This window comes from Dipodomys ordii, unplaced genomic scaffold, assembly GCF_000151885.1.
Source record: "Dipodomys ordii isolate 6190 unplaced genomic scaffold, Dord_2.0 Scaffold5, whole genome shotgun sequence".
Classification (NCBI taxonomy): domain Eukaryota; kingdom Metazoa; phylum Chordata; class Mammalia; order Rodentia; family Heteromyidae; genus Dipodomys; species Dipodomys ordii.
In genome coordinates this window covers 26,103,114-26,112,683 of record NW_012267221.1, presented here as the reverse complement: position 1 = coordinate 26,112,683, position 9,570 = coordinate 26,103,114, and positions in this window count along the sequence as shown.

Below are 9,570 nucleotides of genomic sequence, written 5' to 3'. Positions count from 1 at the left end.
TCGACCTAACGACTTGTACGTCTCATTGTTGCAATGGGTCCACCTGTATCCCTATTTAAACGATTTGTTTTTTCCCTTCTCCTCCACAAATTATAACAACATCAAATACAGTGAAAGCAGGGGGGAGGGACATACAAAGCAACAAAGAAATAATCTTATAAATGTGTTAGAAACAATCACATGAAAGAAAAAAATTGAATACATACCTTAGGGTTCATTTCCCTAACATCAACTTATCTGACCTTTTCTGCTTGCATTTCTTGATCTCCAAGAAATATTTAGGCAAAAGACTGTCTTTTGCTGGGGGGGGGAGGGGATTAGGAGGGTTGGGGTAGTAATGGTCATTTCAAAACAGGGTCTTGTACTTGCTAGGCAAGGTTTTTTGAAATACAGGGTGGGCCTAGACTTCAATCATCTTATTAGTGCTTTTCATGTAGCTTGGCTGATAGGTATGTGCTACCAAAGCCAGCATTTTTATTGGTTAGGAGAGGGTCTCGTGAACTTTTTGCCTGAGCTTGTGTGGAAATGGGATCCTTCTCACTTCCCCAGCCCAAGATTTTCCTTTCTTCAGAACTGAACCTAACACAGCCCAAGGCTTCTGTACCGCTGTGGGGTACTTCCTACAGAGTGGCTTGCTTCTGCCAGCTCCGAGCTGCAATTCTCCTCCAGTCAATGTTCAGCAGCTTGCTCCTCATCCAGTACTCACATTCTTTTTTTTTTTTAAGTCAGTAGTGGGGCTTGAACTCTGGGCCTGGGTGCTGTCCCTGCACTCTTCAGCTCAAGACGAACCCTCTACTGCTTGAGCCACAGCGCCACTTCTGGTTTTCTAGTGGTTTACTGGAGATAAGAAAGACTCTCACAGTTTCCTGCCTGAGCTGGCTTTGAACCATGATCCTCAGATCTCAGCCTCCTGAGTAGCTAGGATTACAGGGGTGAGCCACTGGCGCCCGGCCAGTACTCACAATCGTAAGTCAAGTACTAGACTTCTGTGCTTTGCAGGTAAGCTGCACCTGTGAGTACTCATGGAAGAACCCCCACATAAATAACATACCAAACAGGAGACCTGGATGCATCCTTTTCCTAGGAAAGCCAAACATCCCTTGGTGTTCTTAGACCTGTGCAGCAAGCATACTTGACTGTAGGAGCCAGTCTTACCAAGGACTTTTTTTTATGAATCTCAGGAAAAGAAAATAATCCCTGAATCTGGTGACTGTTCTAGGGTTCCCAGATGCAGTTGCGGTACAATGAATCACAGCTCTTCCCTTCCATCCCTATGGCCCTCTGGCCCCATTCAAAGCTTTAGAAAAATAAATCAGTCATTATATTATATTTAGTTCCCCACTTTTACTTCCCACCCCCACCCAGGCTATAGATATCTCTCTGATGACTATACCTTCCATTCTGATTAGCCAGAGGCAAACAAAACAAGGACATTTCTAGCCAATTTATTTGGAACTCTTTTTTAAACAAACTACCCTGAGTTATCAGTGATGTCCTATTTCCAGGACAAAGAATTATTGCTCTAGCCTCATAGTTGCTCTTTTCAAGGACTTGGGTATAAAGGTTATGAAGAGCTCCTCAAACTCATTTGTTTCTAGTTCTTTCCCTACTGTCTGTGCTGCCTTTTGGTGTGCAGTGGAATGCCAATTTGTAATCACATGTGATAGTGAAAATGGACATTTATTACTTTATCCTTTCTTTTTTGTTATTGCTGTTGTTTTGTTTTTGCTGGTCCTAGGGCTTAACCTCAGGGCCTGGGCTCTGTCCCTGAGCCTCTCTGTGCTCAAGGCTAGTGTTCTACCATTTGAGCCACAGTACCACTTCTGGTTTTTTCTGTTTATGTAGTACTGAGGAATTGAACCCAGGGCTTCATGCATGCTAGGCAAGCACTCTACCACTAAGCCACATTCCCAGCCTCCTTTATCCTTTCAATCCATGTTTCTGTGTACCCTCACGTGTTAAGTACATATACATCTAGATGCTGAAGGTCAAAAATATCCTGAGATCTTCCACCTGGAATGGAACCTTATTGTAAGCAATGAGATATAGCTAACTTAAAACAAATTGTTCATATTTTGTGTTGTTTGCTTGTTCATTATCACAGGATGACTTGTTATGTTCCAAAGATTAACTCTGTTCTTTTCTGTTTCTCTACTTACTCCACAGTAACAATATTTAGCAGTGGATGGAAGGAAAACCATTGTTCTGTCCAACACAAGGTCACTGCCATGATTTTAGGCATCTGACTGTATATCAGAAGGATGAAAAAAGTGTAAACCATTTAATGAGTGAGTAAAACTATTGGAAAAGGAATAAGGGTTTATGACTTGGGAAGAAGGCCCATATATCTGAACAAAAAAAAATCAGCTCCTGGATTAGTCAGGATTGGTTGAGTTTTGTTGTTGTAATAAAGAACATCCCAAAGTCAGTGGTTTAATCCAACTAAAGTTTACATCTTGCTGACTCCACTTATCTAATTTGTGTCTATGAAGACTCAGATCCATCCCTAAGTCATTCATGTATCCACATCACTGACCTTGCAGCTATTTCAATATATTCTGCCAAGCTCACTTCTGCAGGGAAGAAGAGAGCTAGAAGGTGACAGCCAGGCACTTTGGCCTGGAAGCAACAAACAGTAGCTTTGATAACAACCGTAGACAAATAACAAATCACATGCCCTATCCGTTGCAAAGGAGCCACGCAGTACAGCCTCTGTATGCCTGAAAGGAGAAGAAGGAGAGGTTGCCTGAGTCTGTGGGATTAGTAGTGGTCACCATAGCACTCAGGAGTAGTAGTAAATTTGAAACGTAGACTAAAGACAACCCCATGTGTTTGGTGATATGTTTTGAGGACAAGTGTGGAACAAAGGCAAGTGTAGAACAAGTGGCCCATGATTCATATCAAGAAACCTCACCCTAGCTCCTCTGATGGTTGTCTTGAGAATATAGCTGTGGCTACACAAACCATTCGACTTTCATGGCAACCATTTTCAAGGACAGCATGTCTTTTTATCCAATAAGTTATCAATCTTAAATTATGAAAGTCATTTATCCTTAAGGTTGAAATACTCCCTTTATTCTTTTAATTAAGGGAGGTAAGGAGTCGGTGAGTGTTGGGCCAGTAGGAAGCCTCAAAATTCTGAGCCAAGTCTGGGAGGCCATCTCTCCTGCGACAGTGTGGTGGAATGAGGCTGCCAGCAGACCGGGCTGTCAAAGGTGATAGGACAGCTCTACTGCAGCCACCAACCTGAATACATAACCAAGTGCATCACCTCCCTCAGACATCTTCTGTCAAGGTGAAATTCACTTTATGGCATGTGCAGTTATAAAGTCTTTTTGTGGTTATATATAGAGTCCTGGGAGTTACTAGAGGAGTGACATTTGGGCAGTTGTAAACTGTTTAGCATACACTCTTGGACTCTTTAGATCCCCAAAGATCAAGGCCTTAAATGTAATCAAGTTAGGGGTAGGTTCCTGCTCACGAGTCAGCCCAGTCTAAATGAGGAAAAATCTGACATTATCAGCCTGATATAAAGAGAGGTAAGAAATGCAACTCCACAACTGCTTCCAGGGAAGCATACTGGGTTTTCACTTAGGAGCTGTATAACCTCACACAAGTTATATAACATCTTTAAGCCCCAGTTCCCTGCAAGATGAGGATTCAAACAGCACTTGTCTCATACGCTAGTGAAAATTAAATGAGATGATGATGTTTGGTATGTAGTGCCCGACTTCCACTAAGCAGTGAGGAAACATTATTGCTAGTAGGTGTGGTTATGATTACCATTGTTATTATTCATAGTAGATAGCATATCCTGAATGGTCACACAAGCAAACACCATGCTACACAAAGCATGTTCTAGTGAGGGAATCAGGTAGTGTCTGACTTCAGAGATTTGTATGTGTATGTATGTGACAGAGAGAGAAAAAGAGGAGAGAGAGAGAGAGAGGGAGGATTAGGAGACATTAAAGTATATAAAAGTAGAGTAGGAAGAGATGGAGCAGGATAAGAAAATATAAGATAACTAAAACAAAATGAATAGATAACGTTTAATCGTGGGCTTACTCGATAATAAATATTTTGTACAGATAGACCTTTACCTAACCTATCTCACTGAATATTCACATGATGTTATAGCATAGGCATTATTATCTTCACTTTACATTTGAGGGGAAATAAACCTTACAAAAAATCAGTTAATCTGCAGTAGCTGACACCTGTGGCTGGGATGTGGAAAGAGGATCAGATTGTGTGGTCCAGAGACAGGACATCATGTACCAGGCACTCAGAGACACGCTGACAACCAGCACAGATGAGCATTGCTCATACAAAATTAGAGGTTTTCTTTACTTTTGGTCACATGGTCTTCAATGGTGAATGGTTTGACTAAGAGTCAAGAGACTTCTTTAAGCCAATCACTCTGACTGTGAGAGGCTGTAAGAGTAAAATATACTTAGGAAGTACAGTATCAACTCATGCAAAAAATCTACAACACATGGAAAATACCAATCAGTGGCAGATCAGCCCCATGTGGTAGCTACCCCTAAAAATGCCTTGATGATACAAAGTTGACCACTAGATGGAGCCCTATTAGACATAGTGATATACTTTGAAATAGTAGTAACTCAAACTAGCTTTTCCACCTCTCCACCTCCAGAACCTAGAGAATTTCTTAAGACACCTATTTGTCTCTCCAATACTACAAGACCAAGATCACCATGAATAGTATAGTTTTTAACCCTTTTCTACAAACCCTCAGAGATCAAATGTGAAAGTTGGAAAACATAAAAGAAATTAGAAACTTAAAGCTGTTCTAGACATTTGCTATAATAGCACTCTTTTTTTTTCAATGAGGAAAGAATCATTTCCATGTAAAACTTGTGTTTAAATAGACTTTGGGCTTATCTGAAATCAATACCTCTAGAATGGGTTGTTCTACTATTTTGTTGAATGTGCCTCTTTGTAACTTGTTATATTTGATACATTCCTCAAATCAGATGTTTTTAAAAAGTGGATAGTTGAAGCATTTCTAGATTATACAACAACTTTAATGGTATTTAGTTGGGCCTGGGGTTTAGCTTTATTCCTTTTTTATTTGTGTATGATTTAGTGTTCATCCTGCACTAGACACTAAAATGCATTGTTTAATTATCTGAGCTCAACACACCATTTTATAATTCATTAGTCAGTTGCTCTTTGCAAAAGCTTATTTCTTATGAAATGAAAGTGGGAATCATACAACTGGACTATTTATCTCTCTTTAGGGGTTGGGGGTTAATATCTGATAGCTCATAACATCTTTATTATAATGCATTTATAATGATTTACTGGAATCATTCTATGGCTAAGTATCGAATGTCAAAGCTGGGATCTGGCATGAAATAAAATGCTGTATCCTTGGGTAGCACTAGGGACCAAAAAAAAAAAAAAAAAAAGACCTCAGCCAATATTTTCTGTGTAATTCTACAAACTGTAATAAGGGTAGGGGTAATTGCCTTAATGTCAATTAAGCTATTAATAATGCCCATCTTGTCATTCCTAAATGTAGCAGTGTCTCAATCATACATTACTGTCCCCTGTTAAGGCTACACAGAAATGAGATCACAGTCTCTATAGATCAGGAAGTCTGTCTAGCAGCAAGTCTTATCTCCTTTGGGTTTGGGGCTGAATTTGTTTCTGATGAATAGTTTCTACCTAGATACATACATGTATTTGTGAGGGAAATCATTGGTGATATTTGTGAGCAGGGTTCCCCTTTCCTAGTCTCTCCTGGACAACCGGAATGACTAAGGGGCTTCTAGCAGGACTAGTGCCCCAGGGGCCAGGCCACTTGACAGATGGGCCAGACAGTCCACTAACAATCAATCACACAGACATGTTAGAGTCAGAGAACACATACTCTAGCTCTACCTGAGGCTGTGCTATGGACATGCAGTCTCCAGACCACTCAATGTACATGTGGCCCCCAAGGACAAGAGACTCAACAGGGTAAAGAAAATGAGGCCAAGGTACTGTCACACTGTAAAGACACTAGTGGTTCATCATCAAGTTTTAGCAGACAAGGTCAAGGTTAACAGCATTTTGGAATAGTGAATCTGAGAAGAGGCACTATAGGATTTTGGTGGATGGGGAGAAGGTCATCAACTCTCCCCAGTCAGCTTTAAATCAGGACACTTATTTTATGATGAAGAAGCAAGCCAAAACCCTTCTTTAGTTGGCACTTACAGTTCTCCTGGGCAAAGATTCTGAGCAGCCTCATCCTTCTCCCCCTTTGTTGGCTGTCTTGGTGAAGTGAACTTCTACTTGATGATATTTAGAGCTCATTAATTTGTCCCAAGGAAGCTTACTGTGTGGCAGTTTGATGACAGAAAACTGTTTTAATGCAAATGGACATGTAATCCCACTAAGCTACTCTGAGGATGTAAATTTAAAACAATTGCTAAGAACTGACAACAGCGTTTAATAGAATGGAGGGCTAGTTCCTAGATCCTGGCACACCCAGGGGACCCTGCTTGGACACCCAGCCCTGTTGATTTTAGTGCAGCTGTCTGTAACCATGGCAATTAAAAAAGGCCTCATAGAGGCCTCACTGGGGATATGAGCCCTAGTGGTTTGGGGGAGAGCACTGAGCGAGGAAGGCCCGTGCAGGAAGGAGGCGAAGGTGACTGGGACCCTCTGATTCGTATTCCTCAGGACACAAGTTAGGGACCCAAGAGGAAACAATCCTGGCTGATTCTAAATGTCTGATCTAGACAGTTCCTCATGGAAAAATCTCAATACCTTGCCCAGGATCCCCCTTCTCCCAGCAGGTAAAGGGGGATGACTGCCTCTGACAAGGTAGGAGACAGAGACAGAGGTGGGAATTGTTTGTGAATATTTCCCAGGTTATAATGCTCTTGGGGACTGCCTCATTCTCCAGGGAGCCCTGAATAAGGTTATTATGGGTGAAGTCATTTTTGTAATAAAGTTGGCCATAACTCTGGGTCATAAATCATGGATTCTGGCACTAAAAAAAATTGCAAAACATACTTCTGTTACCACATACTGTCTTCCTTTTAAATACTTTGATTTTACTACAAATCTTCCATTGACTGAGATGGGGAAAGGACACACAATGAGCAAATGATTCCTTCCATCCCAGCAGCAGCCCTGCTTGCATGTGGGCCTCCTGGAATGATTTCCTGAGGTGTGATGTTATTTATGGCATGCTTTCTCTATCAAAAAGCCAAACAGCATCCCAAGTGACCCTGGAGCATTTGCATCATTGCTTCTCTTGCTAATTGATTCATCCCCTGGCAGGGCCTCAGACATGGGCTGTTAGCTGGACACATTCTCCCTCTCTTTGCTCTAGACCCTGTAGATTAAGGTACATAGGAAGCAAAGATGTTAATAAACCTGTTAAATGTCAAAATACAAAGCTCACACTCATTCCAAGCCCATCAGATCTTCCGGAATGATTCTGTAGAGTGCAATCTCCTCTCCTCATGCTTTTTTCTCAGTCTAAACTCCATAACCTTTGTTAGGTAAGGAGATGAAGAAGTGTTATTAACAACGCCAATTGTTTAATTTCTTTCATAACTTCTTCCTTTCAAATAAGATGCTGCAGAGAATGGGAAGGAAGGTTATCATATGAAGTGCATTTCGGATGTAATAAAGCAGAAAGGAGAGGGTGGCCACACTGGTAGTTGGAAGAGGGACGAAGTGTGGATCTCTATAGCTCAGTGGCTGCAGAGCAGAAAATGAAGATTGTAAAAACGTCACATAAAGAAAAAATGCACAGTGGATTCGTTTTGCGACGCCCATAATTCAGTAATGCCTTTAAGTAGCTAGAAGAAATATAATAAATGTTTTTCCACAACATTGATCATACTGTATCAGAGGAAATATTAGTGTGCAGGGAGCCATGATTATACTGGTAGTAATTCTCGGTGCAGAAAACTAGTAGAAGATGGGACCCTTTATAGGCCGAACTTTTATTGGCTGCAGTTATTTACCTTTAAGAATACGCCTAATACATTGTTCTATAGCTAAATATTTTTGTGAAAAATTCAAACCAGTCATCCTCAGTAAATCAGAAATTCTGCCACCATTTTGTAGAATTTATATATACTTTCCTGCAGATGCTCTGATATGTTCCAGAATACAAAAACCAGCCAATTGACCATGTAAAAATTCTAGAAGGCCTGTAAAACAGATTCGTCCTCTGTATTCTGAACCCGGATAAGAACAGACAGGTTTATGGGATGTGATTCCATCCAAATGCCACCTGTATATATAACATCTCTCTAAAGAAATTAAATGGATTATTAGATTATATATTGTAGTAAAACTCTACCTGGAGCTGTGGGGTTGGGAGGGGAGGGGAGATGCATGTTGGACACCTGCCTGGTTTTTTGTGTTTTATTTTATTTTTGTCATGAAGTACTGAAGAAAGCTTTGCAAAGGAAAGGAGCAACTGACTCTTCATGCCACCCTCTTGCTCCTCGGGCTGGCAGGAGCTGGTAATGCGTGGCTGTGGCACTGTTGGTACAGCAGAGAACCCTGCTTGCTGAAGCAAGATTCTTTTGTCATTCTGGGCTGCAGCAGGATTCTGGACACAGGAGATAAGAGCTGGGTTAGCAAACTACAGCACAATTCAGAGAGACGTGAAACATGGGCTTGCTATTCCTCCATATTCCTGATAAAGCCCTGCAGTAAAAGTAACCAAGAAAAACTGAAAGCCAGGGGAATGAGAGAATGAGGAACAGGCATTCTTTGGAATCTAGGTAATCCAGCTTGCAGTTCAAAGGCTTTGCAAAAGCAATGCAAACTAGCTCAAACCAGTCACCTGCTCATTCTCAGGGCATCCTCACCTAACTCTGCCTGACACAAATGGACAAGTGGGAATCATTTGTTAGGGAAAAGAGATTAGGGCTCTTTGCCTAGTACAATCTCAGGCTTCACTCATGTAGGTTCCTTCAACACATTTGGTATGTGGGTACAAAGAGATAGATTTAGCTAATGGGCATTTGGAGCTTTTAAATATAATTGTATTTAAATTTTAGCCTGTATAACCTGTTTAATCTGTATTATTAGAGTTGTACAGGTCTTTTATTTTCATTTCATTTTTTCCCCTCCTTAGTGAGAAAGGAAGAATCTTTAAAGCGTAAGATGGTTGAGAAGCCCTCTAGCATTTAGGGAGAAACAGTATGTTCAGATGACAGGCATCCTGGAGGAGTGGCAGCCAGTAAGCTCACAGCTGTCACCTGGCTTGCTCAGCACTGCCATGCAGGGGTGACTTCTAGGTTGATATGATATCATAGGCTTCCACCAGACGTCCTCCCACAGCGGGTGCACAGGCTCTTGAAGCACCTTTGCACAAGTGACATTTTTCGAGGACCAGTGGAAGCTGTTCTCAGATTTGCTTTTAATTAATGAAAAAATACATGATTTTACTCAATTAATTGTCTGAACAATTGAAATACAAATTAAAATGCTAATTGTTGGAGGCTAATATTTCTTTGGCTTCACTCTTAGATATATTATACAGCAACGGTCATAAGGAAGATCATAAGTAGTCCCGCTCTTTCT